The sequence below is a fragment of the Lethenteron reissneri genome, unplaced genomic scaffold (assembly GCF_015708825.2).
Source record: "Lethenteron reissneri isolate LAM-NWPU_2019-01 unplaced genomic scaffold, ASM1570882v1 scaffold_1639, whole genome shotgun sequence".
NCBI lineage: Eukaryota > Metazoa > Chordata > Hyperoartia > Petromyzontiformes > Petromyzontidae > Lethenteron > Lethenteron reissneri.
In genome coordinates, this window is record NW_026891376.1 from 471,900 (window position 1) to 490,832 (window position 18,933).

Genomic DNA, 18,933 nt, shown 5'->3' on the forward strand with positions numbered 1-18,933 from the left:
TCTGCATTTAGAATCAACATGCGTTTAGAAGATTTGGCTGCAATAAATGTCTATGTGATAAGCCACTTCGTTTATCTATAATTTGTTCACAGGTCTATTCTGAAAAGGATCTATATAGCTCAATGGCCTTACCTGGGGAAATAAAAAGTAGTTTAGTTTAGGGGGTAGGTGCCTCGTTGGGTCGGTAGGTCTGTTGCAGGTCGAGTAGGTGGCAGGGTGAGTGGGTGAGTAGGTAAGTGGCTGGGTGAGTGGGTGGACTGGTGAGTGTGTGAGTTAGAGATGGAGTGGGTGGATGGGTGGGTGTATGATTGGGGGAGTGAAATGGTGAGTGGATGGGTGAATGAATTGTTGAGTGAGTGAGTCAGTGAGTGGGTGTGTAGGTGGGTGCGTAGGTAAGTGGTTAGCAAGGTGTGTGGGTCTTTGAGTGGGTATGTGGCTGAATGGGTATGTGGCTGAATGGGTATATGGCTGAATGGGTATGTGGCTGAATGGGTATGTGGCTGAATGGGTATGTGGCTAAGTGGGTATGTGGCTGAGTGGGTATGTGGCTGAGTGGGTATGTGGCTGAGTGGGTATGTGGCTGAATGGGTATGTGGCTGAATGGGTATGTGGCTGAATGGGTATGTGGCTGAATGGGTATGTGGCTGAATGGGTATGTGGCTGAGTGGGTATGTGGCTGAGTGGGGTATGTGGCTGAATGGGTAATGTGGCTGAAGGGTATGTGGCTGAGTGGGTATGTGGCTGAATGGGTATGTGGCTGAGTGGGTATGTGGCTGAGTGGGGTATGTGGCTGAGTGGGTATGTGGCTGAGTGGGTATGTGGCTGAGTGGGTAGGTGGCTGAAGGGGTATGTGGCTTAATGGGTATGTGGCTGAATGGGTATGTGGCTGAATGGGTATGTGGCTGATTGGGTATGTGGCTGAATGGGTATGTGGCTGAGTGGGGGGTATGTGGCTGAGGAGTGGGTATGTGGCTGAATGGTATGTGGCTGAGTGAGTGGGTATGTGGCTGAATGGGTATGTGGCTGAGTGGGTATGTGGCTGAGTGGGTATGTGGCTGAATGGGTATGTGGCTGAATGGGTATGTGGCTGAATGGGTATGTGGCTGAATGGTATGTGGCTGAATGGGTATGTGGCTGAGTGGGGTATGTGGCCTGATGGGTATGTGGCTGAATGGGTATGTGGCTGAATGGGTATGTGGCTGAATGGGTTGTGGCTGAGTGGGTATGTGCTGAGTGGGTATGTGGCTGAGTGGTATGTGGCTGAGTGGGTATGTGGCTGAATGGGTATGTGGGCTGAATGGGTATGTGGCTGACATGGGTATGTTGCTGAGTGGGTATGTGGCTGAATGGGTAGTGGCTGAATGGGTATGTGGCTGAGTGTGTAATGTGGCTGAGTGGGTATGTGGCTGAATGGGTATGTGGCTGAATGGGTATGTGCTGAATGGGTATGTGGGCTGAGTGGGTATGTGGCTGAGTGGGTATGTGGCTGAGTGGGTATGTGGCTGAATGGGTATTGGCTGAATGGGTATGTGGCTGAATGGGTATGTGGCTGAATGGGTATGTGGCTGAGTGGGTATGTGGCTGAATGGGTATGTGGCTGAATGGGTATGTGGCGGAATGGGTATGTGGCTTGAATGGGTAGGTTAGTGGGTGGCTGCGAGTCAGAGTGTGGGTGGCTGCGAGTGTGGAGCCCCATGGTGGCGAGATGTTAACTACCTTACCTTTTGTAAAGGAGGTTGTGGGTTCGGTCTCGATCTTGATGCCTGTATATTTGGAGTTTGCATGTTGTCCTCGTGGTTCATGGATTTTTCTCCGAGACCTCTGGGTTTTTTGTGGCCACGTTGCTTCTGAATAAGATCTGTATAGCTCTGTGGGCCTTGCCTTGTAAAAAACAAAATTTAGTTTACAGTTAGGTGAGTGGGTATTTGAGTGCGTAGGTGGGTGAGTGAGTTGGTGGGTGGTTAGGTTAGTAGGTGAGGGGCTGGGTGAGTGAGTTGTTGGGTTAGATATGGAGTAGGTCATAGTGTGAGTGGGTGGGTTGGTGCGTGAGTTGGTCAGGGAGTGGGTGGGTGCGTTAATGGGTGGGTTGTTGGGTGAGTGAGTTAGTGAGTGCATTTGCAGGTGGGTGCGTGGATGATTGGTTTAGTGAGTGGGTTAGAAATTGAGTGCGTGGCAGGGTGAGTGGGTTTGTGAGTCGGTTAGTGGGTGTCTTTAGTAGTTGAGTGGGTGAGTCAAAGAATTTAGCGCCACGGTGGCAAGATGGTAACTACCTCGCCTACTATACAGAATGTTGTGGGTTCGATCCCGACCCTGACGCCTGTATATTTCACTCCACATGTAGAAACATGTAATAAGAGGAATTGGGTGCAATAAATGTATACAGCGACTTTGTTGAACCATCAGTGGGCCTTACCTGGTAAAAGAATATCTCACATTACCAGAAGAGGTAAGGACTACATATAGAGTGGGTGATTAACTGGGTGGGTCTGTGAGTGTGGGTCAGTGATCGAGGAAGTAGGTGAGTGAGTGTGTTAGAGATTGTGGGTGATAGGGTAAGCCATGGGTGACGTGAGTGGGTGTGTTGTTTGGGAGTGAATAGACGAGTGGTTGGGTGAGTGTAGTGGGTGGCTGAGTGGGTGGGTGAATGGGTTTAGAGATTGAGTGGGTGGTGGGTGGTTGGGTGAATGAGTGGGTGGGTGGGTTTGTGAATGGTTGAGGTGAGTGAGTGGGTGGGTCAGCGCATGAGTGGGTGAGAGGTGGGTTGGTGAGTTGGTGAGAGGATTAGTGAATTGGTGGGTTCGAGATTGCGTGGCTGGGTGAGTGAGTCGGTTAGAGATTGAGTGGGTGGCAGGGTAAGTGGGTGGGTTGCTTAATGGGTGTGTGAGTGGGTGGATAAATAGGTGAGTGGACAGGTGCATGGTTTAGTGGGTGGGTGAATAAGTGAGTGGGTGGGTGAGTGCATTGTTGCGTGAATGTGTGGGTGGTTGAGTTTTTGGGTAGATGGGTGTGTGAATATGGGAGGTGAGTTCGTGTGTTAGTGGGTGGGTGAGTCGGAGAGTGAGGCACCATGGTGCCGAGATGTTAACTACCTCGCCCAGTATACAGGAGGTTGTGGATTTTATCCCAGCCCTTCCGCTTGGATATTTGGAGTTTCTATGTTCTCCCCGTGGTCGTGTAGAATTTTCTCCAGGTTGTCCCTCCACATTTGAACATGCATTTATATAATTTGGTTGCAATAACATTCTACGTGAAAAGCCACTTAATTGAACTGTCATTTGTGCTGAGGTGGCTTCCGACAAATATCTATAGCTCAGGGCCTTACCCAGTAAAATGAAAAACAATTAAATATTAGTTTATTGTGTGGATGAGTGGGTGCGTGCGTGTGTGGGTGGGTGCGTGGGTGGATGAGTGAGTGGATGGGTTGATGCGTCGTAGGTGAGTCGCTGAGTGAGTGAGTGGTTGGGTGCATGAGTGTGAGTTAGAAATTGAGTGGGTGGCTTAGTGAGTGGGTCAGTGTATGAATGGCTCAGTAGTTGAGTGAGTGAGTGGGTGATTGAATGAGTGGGTGAGTGTGTGGGTTAGTGGGTGGGAGAGTCAGACAGTGGGGCGCCATGGTGGCGAGATGTTAACTACCTCGCCTGGTATGCAGAAGGTTGTGGGTTTGATCCCGACCCTGACACCTGTATATTTCCCTCCACATTTAAAATCAACAAACATTTATAGGATTTGGCTGCAATACATGTCATAAGCCACTTCGTTGACCTATAATTTTTAACCAGGTCATTTCTGAAAAAGATGTTTAGCTCTGTCGGCCTTACCTGGTAAAATAACCACAATTTAGATTTAGTTTAGTGTGTTGGTGAGTGGGCGGGTGAGTGCGTGGGTGGGTGGGTGAGTGGGTGAGTGGCTCGGTGGTTGAGTTAGTGGGTGGTAGTGGGTGGTTGAGTTAGTGGGTGGTGGAATGTTTTGGTGGTTGAATTATTGGGTGGTTGAGTGATGGGTGGGTGGGTGAATAATTACGTGGTTAGTGGGTGAGTTGCTGAGGGAGTGGTTGGGCGAGTGGGTGGGTTAGAAATTGAGTGGGTGGCATGGTGAGTGGATGTGTATGTGACTGGGTGAGTAGGTGAGTGGCTGGGTGAGTATGTGAGTAGATGGTTATGTGGGGAGTGAGTGGGTTAGTGACTGGGTGAGTTGTAGTTGAGATTGTCAGTTTAAAAGTGAGTTGGTGGGTTAGAGATTGACTGGCTCGGTGAGTGAGTGCTGGGTGGGTTAGTGAGTTGTTGGGTGGGTGAGTGTTAGTGGGTGGATGATCGACTGGGTGGGTGGTTGAGTGAGTAGATGGGTGGGTGGGTTGCAGTGACGTGTGGTGAGGTCAATGGCTGGGGAGGCACTGGCTTGTGTCAGAGCCAGATTCACACACTGAGGGGGACGTGGCCTCACGGAGGGGGGCGTGTTAGATGCATCCCCCTCAGTGAGGCAAATGTGATGGCTACCTCCCCTGGTGCTTTTTCATTGCAGTTTCATGACGAGACCAGCGAGCCTAAATATCTTTATACACATACGTGAAATAAGTTACCTGGAGTATGGAAGGCGAGGACATGAAATGAAGGGGTCTACAAACATTACATTGGTGACATACTGTGATAGTAACAGGCACGCACTTATTGCCCGCGCTCCATCCAGTAACTGAGGGGTTGCGTAATCAGGGGAGGCTGAGCTCGTCGCTGCCTCACCTCTCGTCTCTTCCTGTATTTGCAGCGGAGCTCCGCAAATTTGGCGATTTTAACTATAAAAGTGGAATCTTACAGAAATGACATTTATAACACAGATCAGTGGAAAAATCTTTTATTTTATTTTATTATTCTCTTTTTTTTACTTTTCGTAACAACTATTGTCATTGGAGTATGACAGGTGAGGCACTGCCTCCCCTGACCGCACGTCCCTGGTGGGTTGGTAGGTTGGTGAGGAAGTGAGAGGGTTAGTGGGTACGAGATTGAGTGGGTGGCTGGCTGAGTGGTTGAGAAGATGGGTGTGCGATTTCATGGGTGAGTGAGTCGGTGAGTGAGTGGGTGAGTGGGTTTTTGTATGGGTGAGTGCTTCAGTGGGTTCATGAGTGAGTGGATGGGTTATTGAGTGAGAGGGTGGGTATTTGAGTAAGTGGTGTGCGTGAATAGGTGAATGGGTGGGTGTTTGAGTGAGTGAGTCAGAGAATGGGGTGCCACGGTGGTGAGATGGTAACTACCTTGCATAGTATACAGGAGGTCATGGAATTGATCCCGACCTTCCGCCTGTATATTTCGAGTTTGCATCTTCTCCCTGTGGTCACGTGGATTTTTCTCCGGGTCCTCGGGGTTTTACCTCTGCATTGAGAATAAACTTGCATTCAGAGGATTTGGCTGCAATGCATGTATATGTGATAAGCCACTTTGTTTACCTGTAATTTGTAACAAGGTCGCTTTTGAAAAAGATCTATATAGCTCTGTGGGCCTTAGCTGGTACAATGAGAAATAGTTCATCTTCTTGGTTCTTTCGGTAAAGTCACGTAGAAGGGAAGTAATAAAATAATAAAAATACGTGACTTTACCGAAAGAACCAAGAAGATGAATCCCTGCAGTCACGAAAGCTTTAAATCGAGAAATAGTTCAGTTTTCGTTTATTGGGTGGGTGAGTGGTTGGTGGGTGATTGATTGAGTGGGTGGTTGGGTTGGTGGGTGAGTGTTTGAGTTAGAGAGTGGGTGGGTGGATGGGTGGGTGTGTGAGTGGGGGAGTGAATAGGTGAGTGGGTGGGTGAGTGGAGTCTAGAGTGAGTGAGTGAGTGGGTTGGTGGGTGGGTCGTTGAGTTAATGAGTGGGTGTGTAGGTGGGTGCACAGGTATGTTCTTGAGTGGCTGTGTGTGTGCATGAGCAAGTGAGTTAGCAGTTGAGTGGGGTGGAGTGGGTGAGTGTGTGTGTGTGGGTGGCTTTTGTAGTTTAGTGGTTGGGTGAGTCAGATAATGAGGCGCCACAGTGGCGAGATGGAAACCCCCTCGCGAAAGCCGACGTGTTAAACTGGTATATTGGAATTCGTAGGTTTGACCCCAACCCTGATGTCTGTATATTTGGAGTTTGCATCTTCTCTCGTGGTCACGTCGATTTTCCTCTGATTCCTTCGGGTTTGTTTAACACGTAGACTTTCGCGACCAATATCATACATAATAGAGGTTTCTTTTTTTTTTAGATTTGAAGCTTTCGTGACTGCATATTCTAAGGTTTTTTTTCAGTAAAGTCACGTAGGTAAAACATTAAAATGAATAAAAGTAAAATAAAATAAAAATCACGACGTTTCGGAGGCAACACAAGCTTCCGTCTTCAGGTGGAACCGTCACAGCCACGACAGCTGTATCAAGTAAATGAGAGATTGCAGGAGCTACCACTCCGTTTTTATAATGGTTGGAGAGGGGGGGGGGGCCAAGTACAGCACACTTTTTATTAATATGGTAAGGTGAGGCTTAAGAGGGTGAGCCTTTGTTATGGAGAGGTACGGTTTGTGACTCAACCTGTGACAAGGAGACAACAACTAAACATGGTAAACCTGCAATAGTTGTCTGTCAAATAAGATTGGCCAAATAAGTGTAGTTAAATCTTTTTTGCATGGTTAATCACATCTTTCCAATGATTACTCAGTTTGTAACCATCATCACGGTTGAAATTATGTCTGTGTTTGTATATTTGTATGGCTTCGTGTACAAACCTTTGATGGTAGCCAGGAGGTTTGCAGAGAACCTTGGTCTCGGAAAAGACAATTTCATGAGAGCCCACCGAGTTGTAGCAATGATCGGCAACGGCCGAAGAATCAGTTCTGCCGTGTTTCAGATCTGACTTGTGCTCGCGGACACGATCAGAAACATGACGTTTCGTTTCTCCAATGTAGCAATCACCACAAATGCAACTCAATTTGTAGACTCCAGGATACTGTAAGTCAGGAACGACATCCTTCACAGATGGAATCAGATCACGGATTTTATGCACTGTACTGAATCGGACTTGGATCTTATGTTTGTTTAGAATTTTGGAGATCTTTTTGGTCACGCATGCTATGTATGGTAACGTGATAGTTTTGGTCGGAGTTTCATGTGGCTGTTTCTGTGTGGTGGGAGAAACAGCTTGGCAGATAATGCGGTCAGAGTATCCGTTCATCCTGAGGGCCCGATGTACATGTCTTAATTCACCGGCCAGGTGGTGTTGGTCAGAAATGCCATGGGCTCTGTGGTATAGCGTTTTGATGAGAGAATTCTTTTGAAATGGGTGGTGGGGCGAATCCGGTTTCAAGTAGGAATCTGTGTGGGTGGCTTTCCTGTAGACAGAATGTCCCAAGGATCCGTCAGGCCTCCTCTCAAACAGAATATCCAAGAATGGTAGTTTACCGTCTTTCTCCACTTCCATGGTGAATCTGATGGATGGGTGTCTAGAATTGATGTGGTCCAAGAAGTGGTTCAATGCTGGGAGGCCATGTGGCCAGATGACGAAAGTGTCATCCACATACCTCTTCCACAGGGAAGGACGCAGGGTGGATGTCTGGATGGCGTCTGATTCAAACTTTCCCATGAACATGTTGGCTATAACTGGTGACAAGGGGGAGCCCATAGGGGTACCCTCATTCTGTTTGTAGAAGGTGCCATTCCAGGTAAAATAGGTGTTGGTGAGGCAATGCCTAACCAGCGCAGGTACATCAGAATTCAATCCATGTTGGACTAAGTCCTCAATTATTGTTAGGGTGTCCGGTACTGGGACTTTGGTGAACAAAGATACTACATCAAAGCTGACGAGGATGTCATCAGGAGATAGTACCATGTCCTTAACCATAGAGACTAATTGGGTTGAGTTGAGTACTGCCGAAGAGGTCTTGCCTGTGAAGGGGAGCAGAGTATCTGATAGAAAACGGGCTAGTTTGTACGTAGGAGAGTTTATCATCGACACGATGGGTCGTAGCGGCGTGCCTTCTTTATGGATTTTGGGAAGACCATAGAGTCTGGGAGGTCTAGCCGCCGATGGTTTTAGAGAGGGACGTTTGCTTGGTTCGATTAGGGAAGTCGAACTCGTGATGATACTGTTTCTCAGATTGATGTAGCCCTCAGAGGCATAGGACACATCCATGCAGATGTAGCAAGAGCTGAAATAGCTACTATTCTTAAGAATGCTACGAAACCCACTAGTAACATCAGCAAAAACGAACGCTCTGAACTCGCGGACCTAAAAAAGAGAGATGATATAGTCATCCTCTCGGCAGACAAGGGCACGGTCATCATGGATAAAGATTCATACAACAACAAAATCCTGGACCTTAATGATGGGAGTTACTCCAAAATTAAAAACGATCCCACTAAAAGCCTAACGACAAAAACCAACAGTATCATCACGAGTTCGACTTCCCTAATCGATCCAAGCAAACGTCCCTCTAAAACCATCGGCGGCTAGACCTCCCAGACTCTATGGTCTTCCCAAAATCCATAAAGAAGGCACCCCGCTACGACCCATCGTGTCGACGATAAACTCTCCTACGTACAAACTAGCCCGTTTTCTATCAGATACTCTGCTCCCCTTCACAGGCAAGACCTCTTCGGCAGTACTCAACTCAACCCAATTAGTCTCTATGGTTAAGGACATGGTACTATCTCCTGATGACATCCTCGTCAGCTTTGATGTAGTATCTTTGTTCACCAAAGTCCCAGTACCGGACACCCTAACAATAATTGAGGACTTAGTCCAACATGGATTGAATTCTGATGTACCTGCGCTGGTTAGGCATTGCCTCACCAACACCTATTTTACCCGGAATGGCACCTTCTACAAACAGAATGAGGGTACCCCTATGGGCTCCCCCTTGTCACCAGTTATAGCCAACATGTTCATGGAAAAGTTTGAATCAGACGCCATCCATACATCCACCCAGCGTCCTTCTCTGTGGAAGAGGTATGTGGATGACACTTTCGTCATCTGGCCACATGGCCTCCCAGCATTGAACCACTTCTTGGACCACATCAATTCTAGACACCCATCCATCAGATTCACCATGGAAGTGGAGAAAGACGGTAAACTACCATTCTTGGATATTCTGTTTGAGAGGAGGCCTGACGGATCCTTGGGACATTCTGTCTACAGGAAAGCCATCCACACAGATTCCTACTTGAAACCGGATTCCCACCACCACCCATCTCAAAAGAATTCTCTCATCAAAACGCTATACCACAGAGCCCATGGCATTTCTGACCAACACCACCTGGCCGGTGAATTAAGACATGTACATCGGGCCCTCAGGATGAACGGATACTCTGACCGCACTATCCGCCAAGCTGTTTCTCCCACCACACAGAAACAGCCACATGAAACTCCGACCAAAACTATCACGTTACCATACATAGCAGGCGTGACCAAAAAGATCTCCAAAATTCTAAACAAACATAAGATCCAAGTCCGATTCAGTGAAGTGCATAAAATCCGTGATCTGATTCCATCTGTGAAGGATGTCGTTCCTGACTTACATTATCCTGGAGTTTACAAATTGAGTTGCATTTGTGGTGATTGCTACATTGGAGAAACGAAACGTCATGTTTCTGATCGTGTCCACGAGCACAAGTCAGATCTGAAACACGGCAGAACTGATTCTTCGGCCGTTGCCGATCATTGCTACAACTCGGTGGGCTCTCATGAAATTGTCTTTTCCGAGACCAAGGTTCTCTGCAAACCTCCTGGCTACCATCAAAGGTTTGTACACGAAGCCATACAAATATACAAACACAGACATAATTTCAACCGTGATGATGGTTACAAACTGAGTAATCATTGGAAAGATGTGATTAACCATGCAAAAAAGATTTAACTACACTTATTTGGCCAATCTTATTTGACAGACAACTATTACAGGTTTACCATGTTTAGTTGTTGTCTCCTTGTCACAGGTTGAGTCACAAACCGTACCTCTCCATAACAAAGGCTCACCCTCTTAAGCCTCACCTTACCATATTAATAATAAGTATAACCCGTAAAAACAAAGTTTTTCACTATAAATCCTTTATATGTGTGGCAGCGAACTTAATATAAAGGATTTAAAAATATATTCGCCTGTGGAGGACGCGGGGATCGATCCCGCGACCTTTGGCATGGGAAGCGAGGGCGCTACCAACTGCGCTACTCCGCCACGGCCTGTGGAGGGGTTACGCTCTGGGCTCTTATACTGTGACGTTCAGCCAAAGCCAAGAATGAGTTCTTTTGAATATATGTAAAATATTATTTTTTTGCCTAAAAAGTGTAAAATTTTGGGAATTTTTTTTCACGAACATTAATTGTCTGGCACAACGAGTCTGTGTGGAAAATGTCAGCTCGATTGGATCATGGGAAGTGGGTTAAAAAACGACCGAAAGATTTGCACGGTCCTAAGCAAGCAAGCAAGCACGCAAGCAAGCGAACTTAATATAAAGAATTTAAAAAGTGTGCTGTACTTGGCCCTTCCCCCCCCCCCTCTCCAACCATTATATAAACGGAGTGGTAGCTCCTGCAATTTCTCATTTACTTGATACAGCTGTCGTGGCTGTGACGGTTCCACCTGAAGACGGAAGCTTGTGTTGCCTCCGAAACGTCGTGATTTTTTATTTATTTTACTTTTATTAATTTTAATGTTTTACCTACGTGACTTTACCGAAAAAACCTAATAATAAGAGGTTTCTTTTTTGGGTTAGATCGCATAAATATATAAATGTGTCGTTAAAACCCACCACCACCCGACACAGCCAACTAGTAAGGGTTGTCACGTACGCAGAACATGCCAATTTGTAACTAGTACAACTCACGGTGTGTTGGAGAGTCAAGCCACAACATTTACAATCTGAGTACGACGTTTCGCCAGTAATTACAACTAGCTTCATTAGGCAACAGCCAGATTTGTGGAGCCTGTCCTGTTTTTATCATTTGCCTGTTATCATTCGCCTGTTATTAAGTTAAAGTAGAAATTGTTATTATTGTTGTAATCACGTTATCAGTATAGAAATAATTGTTATTATGTTAAAAGTAGAAATAATTATTGTTATCAAGTTCTAAGTGGAAATAATAATTACTGTTCTCATTCGCCTGTCGTTATCATTTGCCTGTTGTTATTTTTCGCCTATTGTTATCAAGTTAGAAGTAGAAAGTTATTATTATTGTTATCATCCACCTGGTGTTGGTACTGCACGTCTCTAATCCAGCACTGTGGAAGGTAGCGAGGGCTGGTGAATCACCGCACAATGATGTTGGCAAATCCCCTTCCCGTGGGTGTCGAGGTGCCATAACCTGACTCGCCAGGAGAAGGCAGTAGAGCAAGTGGACTAATCGCCATCTTCACCTGTACAGGGATAGAGTGTTTCACCCTCGCACGCATGGGTTTTCTCCGGGTACTCCGGTTTCCCCCACTGGTATAAACACTCGTCATTAATTAGCGCATAATGCCTCCATAGAGGACCGCAGAGCTTGGACAATTGTTGGTACTGGCTCACCACGTGGCTTCCTTCCTGCACGGCTGTGGTTCCTCATGCCTCTGAGTCGTTCTTGTGCTCGCTATAAAACTTTTAATTATTACTATTATTCGCCAGGCGGTGGTGTTGCAAGCCTGTGATCCAGCAGTGGAAGGCAGCAAGGGTGAGTGGATCACACAGTGAATGTTGTGAAACCCCCTTCCCGTGGGCATCCAGGTGCCTTCTCCTGGCTGGCTGGCCAGGAGAAGGCAGTACAGAAAGTGGGATAATCGCCATCTTTGCCTATACGGTTTAAAGTGCTGCCCCACGGGTTTTTTCCAGGTGCTCCGGTTTCCCCCACTTGTGTAAGAACTCATCATTCATTCGTCGAAAACTTAAAAAAAAAACTATTCAGGACCCGACTGTGACTCAGTGTGGTTTTCCTGGAGTAAGTCTATTTTATTATTATAAAGAATTAAAGGGGATGTTTAATGACACGACTAGAGAGCTGGCTTGCACTGCGAGGAACTTAATATTCAACTTGAATTCCGCAACCCTCAATGGCCTTTTTAAGTTAAATTTGTGCATGTAAGACTCGCACAAACAACCATACCCAGAAACCCATAGACCCCAACAGAGACCCATACATTCCTACAAACACTCAGACTCACACAGCGACCCCATACTCACAGAGACTGATAGACATGCACAGAGACCCATAGCCTCACACAGAGATCCATACACTCAAAGGCCCAAAAACTCACACAGAAATCCATAGATTCGCACACAGAGATCAATAGATTTTTAATTTGAATATTTATTTATACTGGATGAATCTGATGAGCTATAACGATCTGTTTTCACAGACGTCCAATCGGGTGGGTCAGAAAATAACAACAAATATACAATACAAAAACATCACAGGAAAGGTAAACAAATTGTTTCGAAATATACTAATTAAACTGAACTCTTTTTATCTTACCATAGACTCATACAAACATGTTGGACTCGCACAGAGACCTTAACCACTAAACCTCGAACAATTAAAACCCTCTAAACCCCTAACTATCTAAATCCATAACCATCTAAACCGCTAACCCTCTCAACCCCTTTACCCTTACAACCCTAATCTTTAAACCCCTCGCCCTCTAAAAGCTTAACCTCTAAACCCCCAAAACTCTAACCATCTCAACCCCTAACCCTCTAAATTCCTATACCCCTAACCCTCAACCCCTTTACCGTTAAAACCCTAACCCACCAAAACCCTCACTCTCTAAACCCCTTATTCTTTTAACCCTAACCGTCTAAGCCATTAAAAACCAAACCCTCTAAACCCTCTGAATCCCTAACCCTCTAATCCTTGAAACCCTAACCTTCTAAAACCCTAAATCCCTAACATTCTAAATACCAACCAATCTAAACCACTACCCTCTAAAGAACTAACCCTCTAGACCCCTAACCCTCTGAACTCATAACCTCCTAAATCCTCAACCTCTAAAATCCTAACCCTCAAAACCCTAACGTTCTAAAAACCTAAATCTGTAACCTAATCCTAACACATTTAAACCCCAACCCTCTAAAGAACGAACCCTCTAGAAGCCTAACCCTTAAAACACCTATGCCCCTAAAATGCTAACCCTCTAAACACATAATCCACTACACCCGGAACCCTCTAAACCCATAAAGGTTTTTTTTTGTTAGATTATGTAAATATAAACATGTCGTTAAACCAACCACCACCCGAAACAGTCAATTAGTAAAATTTGTCACATCAACAAAAAGTGCCATTTAGTGTTGGAGACTAACCCAAAAAAAAACTTTATTATGGACAATATTAGTTGTGAAAGTCTAGGTGTTAAACCCTCAACTCTCAAACCACTAAACCCCTAACACTGTAAATCACTAACCCTTGAAACCCCGATACCTCTAAACCCCTAAACCTTATAAACTCCTAACCCTCTAAACCACTACCCCTTTAACAATAAACCCCATAAAATATCTAAACACCTAATTCTCTAAACCGAGAATCCTTTAAACCCATATCCTTCTAAACTGTAACCCTCTAAAACCCAACCCTCAAAACCCCTTTACCCTTAAAACCATAACGGTCTAAACCCATCACCCTCTAAAATCCTAACCCATAAACCCCCAAACCTCTAACCCACTGAACCCTTAACCTAAACCCTTACAGTGAGGAAAAAAAAAGTATTTGATCCCCTGCTGATTTTGTACGTTTGCCCACTGACAAAGAAATGATCAGTCTATAATTTTAATAGGTTTATTTGAACAGTGAGAGACAGAATAACAACAACAAAATCCAGAAAAACGCATGTCAAAAATGTTATAGCTTGATTTGCATTTAATGAGGGAAATAAGTATTTGACCCCCTCTCAATCAGAAAGATTTCTGGCTCCCAGGTGTCTTTTATACAGGTAACGAGCTGAGATTAGGAGCACACTCTTAAAGGGAGTGCTCCTAATCTCAGCTTGTTACCTGTATAAAAGACACCTGTTCACAGAAGCAATCAATCAATCAGATTCCAAACTCTCCACCAAGGCCAAGACCAAAGAGCTCTCCAAGGATGTCAGGGACAAGATTGTAGACCTACACAAGGCTGGAATGGGCTACAAGACCATCGCCAAGCAGCTTGGTGAGAAGGTGACAACAGTTGGTGCGATTATTCGCAAATGGAAGAAACACAAAATAACTGTCAATCTCCCTTGGCCTGGGGCTCCATGCAAGATCTCACCTCGTGGAGAACGGTGAGGAAATCAGCCCAGAATTACACAGGAGGATCTTGTCAATGATCTCAAGGCAGCTAGGACCATAGTCATCAAGAAAACAGTTGGTAACACACTATGCCGTGAAGGACTGAAATCCTGCAGCGCCCGCAAGGTCCCCCTGCTCAAGAAAGCATATATACATGCCCGTCTGAAGTTTGCCAATGAACATCTGAATGATTCAGAGGACAACTGGGTGAAGGTGCTGTGGTCAGATGAGACGAAAATGGAGTTCTTTGGCATCAACTCAACTCCTCGCCATGTTTGGAGGAGGAGGAATGCTGCCTATGACCCCAAGAACACCATCCCCACCGTCAAACATGGAGGTGGAAACATTATTCTTTGGGGGTGTTTTTCTGCTAAGGGGACAGGACAACTTCACCGCATCAAAGGGACGATGGACGGGGCCATGTCCCGTCAAATATTGGGTGAGAACCTCCTTCCCTCAGCCAGGGCATTGAAAATGGGTCGTGGATGGGTATTCCAGCATGACAGTGACCCAAAACACACGGCCAAGGCAACAAAGGAGTGGCTCAAGAAGAAGCACATTAAGGTCCTGGACTGGCCTATCCAGTCTCCAAACATTAATCCCATAGAAAATCTGTGGAGGGAGCAGAAGGTTTGAGTTGCCAAACGTCAGCCTTGAAACCTTAATGACTTGGAGAATATCTGCAAATAGGAGTGGGACAAAATCCCTCCTGAGATGTGTGCAAACCTGGTGGCCAACTACAAGAAACGTCTGACCTCTGATTGCCAACAAGGATTTTGCTACCAAGCACTAAGTCATGTTTTGCAGAGGGGTCAAATACTTATTTCCATTATTAAAATGCAAATGAAGTTATAACATTTATGACGTGCGTTTTTCTGGATTTTGTTGTTATTTTGTCTTTCACTGTTCAAATAAACCTACCATTAAAATTATAGACTGATCATTTCTTTGTCAGTGGGCAAACATACAAAATCATCAGGGGATCAAATACTTTTTTCCCTCACTGTAAACCCAAAACCCTATAAACCCCTAACCCTTTAAACCCCTTTACCATCTAAACTTTTTTACCCTTAAACCCCTTTACCCTGAAAACCCTAACCCTCTAAAACCCCGTACCCCAAATAGCCTAATCCTCTAAACACCTAACCCTCTAAACCCCTAACTCTCGAATCCCCTCAACCCCTAAACCCTATAACCCTCGAAATCCCTAAACCTCTAAACCCCTTATCCCTGAAATAACCTGAAACCTCTAAACCCTTAACTTTATAAATCCCTAACCCTCTAAACCCCTAACCCTTTGTGTGGAATGTGGTGGGGGTGGGATCATGGGGTGGGTGGGTGCAGGGTGTGTGTGGTGTGCGGTGTGCGGTGGGTGGTGGGTATCACAGGGGGGTGAATGGGTGCAGGGTGTGTGTGGTGGGTATGGTGATAGTGGTTGTGGTTCACAACGATCCGTAACCACCACCACCTCTACTGTGTGGTTGACCGGCCACCACACAGCAGCACGCGTCGGAGGAGTGAACGGATGGTTCTCCCTATGCGGGCCAGACTCCCTCGCTTCCTCTTCTCCTCCTGCATCATCATCACCTGATCCTCTTTCCTTGTCATCTCTTTCTCCACCATCTTCTCCACCAATGTCTCCTCCACCTGCACCACCATCTCATCTTCCTGCTCCTTCGTCCATACCTCCTCTGTCTCCCCCCTCATCTCCTCTTCCGGGGGTGGAGAGTCCCCGAGGTGGGTATAAAAGACGGACTCCAGGACGGCCTGAGGCAGTGCTCTGAAGACTGAAGACCGGCTAGGCTGGGACCCTGGGACCCCGGGACCCTGGGACACGACGTCCTTTTAAGCGGCGGGGCCGAGCACGGACCAGTGGTCGAGACCCGCACCTTGGCTGGGTCGGGTCAGCATAGCCTCCCCTAGGCCACCCTTAGTCGGAGGACTCAGAGCCCGTAGCCCCAGTGATAGGGCACGTTAGCCCGGAGGCCATACCTCCCCAAGTAGTGGGAGTAAAAGGGGCTTATGTTATAAGATTTAAATAAACCGTGTTGCCTCTAAGCTACGTCTCCAGTCTCCGTGGGAACCCACTACATATACACAAGAAATGCTGTTCTACACATAACGGCCATGCCACGTTTCAGTTCAAAGTAACGCTGCAGTACGTGCACAGGCTATGCTCCTTTACTCTGTATTATACGGCACACACTTTCATGGTGTTGTGTACACGGTATATGATGCGTTACACATAGGCCGTGCTGTATTATAAACTCCGTTCAAAGCATCAGTTTATATGTAGCCAATGCCACTGTACAAAGACAAAGATCCCCCTCATAGCTTTAACAGATTTTTGAGGCAAGTGGTGTTAGTGAGCGCCTAATGAGGACTGGCACAGTACACAGGGGAGTGGGTGGCCAACACCACGCCCAGCCGCATTTGTCTCCCTCGTGGTGATGTGTACACACTGCATCAGGTACCCATTTGAGGTTGAGTCGACCAAGGGGAGGCCCAGGACCGGTTCAGATATTTCCCACTTTTATACCGGTAGGAACAACAGGTTCCACACTGCCCACCAGGGATTATTTGTCTGTCGTGCATGGGGAGGGGAGGGTGGGGGTGGGAGGGGTGGGGCTGGGTGGAGAGGGGAGGGTGGGGAGGGGCTGGGGGAGGGTGGGGAGGGGCTGGGGGAGGAGGGAAGGGGCTGGGTGGGGAGGGTGGGGCTGGGTGGGAGGGGTGGGGCTGGGTGTGGAGGGGCTGGTCACCCCGTGGTGCCCTTATAAAACTCAACGTTTAACCTACCCACTCCACTATACACGACACGATACACTACACTTATACAAGTGTAGTGAGTTATCAGGGAGACAGACGACGTAGTTGAGGCACACTCTTTTATTTAACCAAAAGGCGGTAACATTACTTGAAGGGGTAACGGCGCCTTCACCCGTACTCAATGGGAAACACCCCTAGTACTATCCCCTGACTTCTCCTATTCCCAGTCCTCCGCTATGAGTGCTAGGGGAGGCTATCTGATCCGGCCCTGGTCAAGCACGGATCCCGGCACCCAGCTAACCAGGCCGTGCTCTTACAAGAGCAGCGGTCCTGGAGCTCTTGGGGCCGCGCCACTTGCCCTGCTCGGCCCTGACAAGGACAGCGAGCCAGGGGAGTTCCAGGGCCTGTTCTGCCGGTCTTCAGTCTTCAATGGTAAGCTTCTCACACATTGGCCTCGAGCCCTCTGGCTCCCCGCCTTTTATAAGAATCCTCTCCGAGGGGTGGGGCTATGGGGGATCACAGCACCCCCATGCCTCCCCAGGGTTAACTGATGGTGGGGGGGGGAGTGCAATCTCTGCTGTAGCAGGAAGTTGGAACGGTGTCGTGCGCATCTCTTTACAGAGCGGAGGCGGCGCTGCCCCCATCCTCCGCGCTTGCCCAGGCCTAAATGGCTGACGGTTGTTGTGGAGGAAGAGGAGACTCCGGTGGAGGAGCTGTTGGTGCAGGAGGAGGAGACCCTGGTGGAGGAGCTGGTGGTGCAGGAGGAGGAGATCCTGGTGGAGGAGCTGGTGGTGCAGGAGGAGGAGACCCTGTTGGAGGAGCTGGTGGTGCAGGAGGAGGAGACCCTGGTGGAGGAGCTGGTGGTGCAGAAGGAGGAGACCCTGGTGGAGGAGCTGGTGGTGCAGGAGGAGAAGAACCTGGTGGAGGAGCTGGTGGTGCAGGAGGAGGAGACCTTGGTGGAGGAGCTGGTGGTGCAGGAGGAGGAGACCCTGGTGCAAGAGCTGGTGGTGCAGGAAGAAGAGGAGATGAGGGGGAGACAGAGGAGGTATGGACGAAGGAGCAGGAGGATGAGATGGTGGTGCAGGTGGAGGAGACATTGGTGGAGAAGATGGTGGAGAAAGAGATGACAAGGAAAGAGGATCAGGTGATGATGCAGGAGGAGAAGAGGAAGCGAGGGAGTCTGGCCCGCATAGGGAGAACCATCCGTTCACTCCTCCGACTCGTGCTGCTGTGTGGTAGCCGGTCCACCACACAGTAGAGGTGGCTCTGGAATAACCCCCCAACCCCTCACCTGGGGTCGGGCGGGGGAACTCGGCCTCTCAACGCTCCCGGTTCTCTCTCTAACTCAGGGTGGCACCCCCTGTCGACTCGTGCCCGCAACTACAGGTGGTGTGTGCTTTGCATTTCCGACGCTACATATACAGCAAGAAATACTCTACATATGTAATAACAGCCATAGAGGGTTCACGTGGGGATTGGCTTGCCGGTCCTGCTTTGTAGCCAATAAGGGTTGAGATAGGGAGCATGACCCCGGCGTGATCACGGCATGTCATCAGGAGTGATTGGCCTAGCCATTCGGGGCCCCAGCTAATGGGGAGCCGGATGAGAGGCGTGGTCCCGGGATTGACAGGGAACCATCGAGAATGGTCAAGGCTGTCCATGGAGGATTGGCTGGGGGGACCACGTGATGGAAGGATTAAGAGAGAGTGAGAGAGAACGATCGGGAGCAGACTGGGGAACGAACAGAGCCACGCGCGTACGGGGGCTCTGGGTGCCACGTGCGCGGTGGGAACTGGTGTGAAGTCAGCCCGCTCTCTGTTGTCTGCCAGCAACAGAGAGTGTGTGAGTAAAGTGTATTGTGGAAGTGAAAATAAAGAGGACCGATTCCGAAGCCGTCTCAGAAGGATTATTACACGTAGAGAGAGCATTGCATCTGT